The sequence below is a fragment of the Arachis hypogaea genome, chromosome 10 (assembly GCF_003086295.3).
Source record: "Arachis hypogaea cultivar Tifrunner chromosome 10, arahy.Tifrunner.gnm2.J5K5, whole genome shotgun sequence".
Lineage (NCBI taxonomy): Eukaryota > Viridiplantae > Streptophyta > Magnoliopsida > Fabales > Fabaceae > Arachis > Arachis hypogaea.
Window position 1 is genome coordinate 57,188,780 of NC_092045.1, and position 4,886 is coordinate 57,193,665.

A 4,886-nucleotide genomic window follows, 5' to 3' on the forward strand; every position below is an offset into this window, starting at 1 on the left:
AAAAAAAGTCAACTGGTGCTCGGTGTAGCATCATCCAGTGAATAAAAAATAAAAAATATTTTAAAAAAAATTAAAAATTGAAAAAAATAAAATTTTTTATTTTTGAATTTTTAAATTATATTATTAATGTTTTTATTTAAATAATAAACATAAAATAAAGTTCCAGCAATATCTAGTAAACAACAGATCTATAAATTTATTATTTTTTTAAATTTTTAAAAATAAAAAATATTTTTTCTAATTTAAAAATTAAAAATTTACAAACATATCCCAAAAAAGGTAAAAAAAATTAAAATTCTAAAATTTTTTTAAATTAATTTATTCTTAATTTCTTGAACAAGTGCTAGCCAAAAAAAAGTCAACTGCTCGTCGTGTAGCATTCATCCGTGAAATAAAAATAAAAAATATTTTTAAAAAAATAAAAATTTTGAAAAAATAAAAATTTTTTATTTTTTGAATTTTTAAATTATATTATTAAATGTTTTTATTTAAATAATAAACATAAAATAAAGTCAGCAATATCTAGCAAACAACAGATCTATAAATTTATTATTTTTTTAAATTTTTAAAATAAAAAATATTTTTCTATTGTAAAAATTAAAATTTCAACATATCCAAAAAGTAAAAAAATTAAAATTCAAAATTTTTAAATTAATTTATTCTTAATTTTGAACAAGTGCAGCAAAAAAAAGTTCAACTGTCTCGTTGTAGCATCATCCGGAAAATAAAAAATAAAAAATATTTTAAAAAAATTTTAAAAAAAAAAAGTTTTATTTTTCAATTTTAAATTATATTATTAATTTTTTATTTAATAATAAAATAAATAAAGTCTAGCAATATCTAGTAAACAACAATCTATAAATTTATTATTTTTTAAATTTTTAAATAAAAAAATATTTTTTCTAATTGTAAAAAATTAAAAATTTCCAAACATATCAAAAAGTAAAAAAATTAAATTCTAAATTTTTTAAATTAATTTATTCTTAATTCTTAACAAGTGCAGCAAAAAAAAGTCAACTGTCTCGGATGTAGCATCATCCGGTGAATAAAAAATAAAAAATATTTTTAAAAAATTAAAATTTGAAAAAAATTAAAATTTTTTATTTTGAATTTTAAATTATATTATTGAATGTTTTTTATTTAAATAATAAACATAATATAAAGTCCAGCAATATCTAGTAAACAACAGATCTATAAATTTATTATTTTTTAAATTTTTAAAATAAAAAATATTTTTTTCTAATTTAAAAAAAAAAATTCCAAACATATCCAAAAAGTAAAAAAATTAAAATTCTAAATTTTTTTAAATTAATTTATTCTTAATTTTTGAACAAGTGCAGCAAAAAAAAGTCAACTGTCTCGGTTGTAGCATCATCCGGTGAATAAAAAAAAAATATTTTTAAAAAAATAAAATTTAAAAAATAAAATTTTTTATTTTTGAATTTTTAAATTAATATTAAAAAATAGAAACCTTTGTATTATTTGAAATGTTTTAACATAATATTATTGATGTTTATTTAATAAGAAACATAAAATAAATCCAGCAATATCTATAAACAACAGATCTATAAAATTTATTATTCTTTTAAATTTTCAAAATAAGAAATTATATTCTATTTAAAAAATTTAAGAATTCCAAACATAATTCCAAAGTATAAAAAATTAAAATTCTAAAATTTTTAAATTAATTTTATTTCTTTAATTTTGTGAACAAGTGCCAGCAAAAAAAAAGTCACTGTCTTGTTGTAGCAATTCATCCGGTAAAAATAAAAATAAAAAATAATTTTTAAACAAACATTAAACAATAAAAAAAAATTTTTTATTTTTGAATTTTAAATTATATTATAAATGTGTTTATTTAAATAATAAAATAAAATAACAGCAATATCTAGCAAACAACAGATCTATAAATTATTATTTTTAAATTTTAAAATAAAAAATATTGTTCTATTGTAAAAATTAAGAATTTAAACATATCCAAAGTAAAAAAATTAAAATTCAAATTTTTTAATTAATTTATTCTAATTTTTGAACAAGTGCAGCAAAAAAAGTCAACTCTCTCGGTGTAGCATCATCCGGAATAAAGAAATAAAAAATATTTTAAAAATTATAAATTAAAAAAATTAATTTTTCTATTTTTGAAATTTTTAAAATTTTTGAATTGTTTGAATAAAAAAAGTGAAATGTAACCGTTATTTAAAATAATAACATAAAATTAAATTTCCAACAAATTTAAATTTTATTAAAAATTTTCTTGAAAAGGCCAAAGAATGGGGCATCATCGGAAAATTTATTATTTAAATAAATTTAAAAAACAATTTTAATTAATTTTTTAAAATATGAATTAAAAAAAAAATTAAAACATATCCAAAAACGTAAAATTTAATTATTAATTTTAAATAAAATTTCTAATTGAATCAATATCAAAGGTAAAAAATTAAATTTAAATTAGCCTCCAAGTTTGGGGGCTAACGTTGGCGCAAACTTTGAGTGCCCAGGGAAGAAATTTCAACTTCTCAAGTTAGCCTTCAAGTTTGGGGGCTAACTTTGAGGCTAACTTTTCACCAAAAGTTTGTGCCAAAGTTTGAGGGCTAACTTCAACTCCAACTTTATGTTCCTGGTTCAAATTCACTTGTTTCATTGTCTCCTCTTTGCTTCTAGCCGTTCCTTCTTGCTTCAACCTTTTTCCAAGCTTTCTTCACCTGTCATAAATCAACCAAACACATCAAAGCTATGCTCAAAATCATGAGATGTTCAATCTATCATAATATGCACCAATTATGGCATCAAACCTCATGAAATTGCATTAATTCACATATGGTTGATTCAATCAAGGGAAGCATGAAATTCTATTCAATTTTATTATTTTTTTAAATTTTAAAATAAAAAATATTTTTTCTAATTGTAAAAAATTAAAAAATTCCAAACATATCCAAAAAGTAAAAAAATTAAATTCTAAATTTTTAAATTAATTATTCTTAATTTCTGAACAAGTGCAGCAAAAAAATCAACTGCTCGGTGTAGCATATCGGTGAAAAAAAAAAAAATATTTTAAAAAAAAAAATTAAAAAAAAAATTTTATTTTGAATTTTTAATTATATTATTAAATGTTTTTATTAAAAATAAAATAAAATAAAGTCAGCAATATCTAGTAAACAACAGATCTATAAATTTATTATTTTTTAAATTTTAAAATAAAAAATATTTTTCTATTGTAAAAATTAAAAATTCAAACATATCAAAAAGTAAAAAAATTAAAATTCTAAATTTTTAAATTAATTTATTCTTAATTTCTGAACAAGTGCAGCAAAAAAAAGTCAACTGCTCGGTGTAGCATCATCCGGTGAATAAAAATAAAAAATATTTTAAAAAATAAAAATTTGAAAAAATAAAATTTTTTATTTTTGAATTTTTAAATTATATTATTAATGTTTTTATTTAAATAATAAACATAAAATAAAGTCAGCAATATCTAAAACAACAGATCTATAAATTTATTATTTTTTTAAATTTTAAAATAAAAATATTTTTTCTATTGTAAAAATTAAAAATTCAAACATATCCAAAAAGTAAAAAAATTAAAATTCTAAATTTTTAAATTAATTTATTCTTAATTTTGAACAAGTGCAGCAAAAAAAGTCAACTGTCTCGGTGTAGCATCATCCGGAATAAAAAATAAAAAATATTTTTAAAAAATTAAAATAAAAAAATTTTATTTTTCAATTTTAAATTATATTATTAAATGTTTTTTATTTGAATAATAAAAATAAAATAAAGTCAGCAATATCTAGTAAACAACATATCTATAAATTTATTATTTTTTAAATTTTTAAAATAAAAAATATTTTTTCTAATTGTAAAAATTAAAAAATTCCAAACATATCAAAAAGTAAAAAAATTAAAATTCTAATTTTTTAAATTAATTTATTCTTAATTTCTGAACAAGTGCAGCAAAAAAAAGTCAACTGTCTCGGTGTAGCATCATCCGTGAATAAAAAATAAAAAATATTTTTAAAAAATTAAAAATTAAAAAAAAAAATTTTTTATTTTTGAATTTTTAAATTATATTATTAATGTTTTTATTTAAATAATAAACATAAAATAAAGTCCAGCAATATCTAGTAAACAACAGATCTATAAATTTATTATTTTTTAAATTTTTAAAATAAAAAATATTTTTCTAATTTAAAAATTAAAAATTCAAACATATCCAAAAAGTAAAAAAATTAAAATTCTAAATTTTTTAAATTAATTTATTCTTAATTTTGAACAAGTGCAGCAAAAAAAGTCAACTGTCTCGGTGTAGCATCATCCGGTGAATAAAAAATAAAAATATTTTTAAAAAATAAAAATTTAAAAAATAAAATTTTTTATTTTGAATTTTTAAATTATATTATTGAATGTTTTTTATTTAAATAATAAACATAAAATAAATTCCAGCAATATCTAGTAAACAACAGATCTATAAATTTATTATTTTTTTAAATTTTTAAAATAAAAAATATTTTTTCTAATTGTAAAAAAAAAATTCCAAACATATCCAAAAAGTAAAAAAATTAAAATTCTAAATTTTTTAAATTAATTTATTCTTAATTTCTGAACAAGTGCAGCAAAAAAAAGTCAACTGCTCGGTGTAGCATCATCCGGTGAATAAAAAATAAAAAATATTTTTAAAAAATTAAAAATTAAAAAAATAAAATTTTTTATTTTTGAATTTTTAAATTATATTATTAAATGTTTTTTATTTAAATAATAAACATAAAATAAAGTCAGCAATATCTAGTAAACAACAGATCTATAAATTTATTATTTTTTTAAATTTTTAAAATAAAAAATATTTTTTCTAATTGTAAAAATTAAAAATTCAAACATATCCAAAAAGTAAA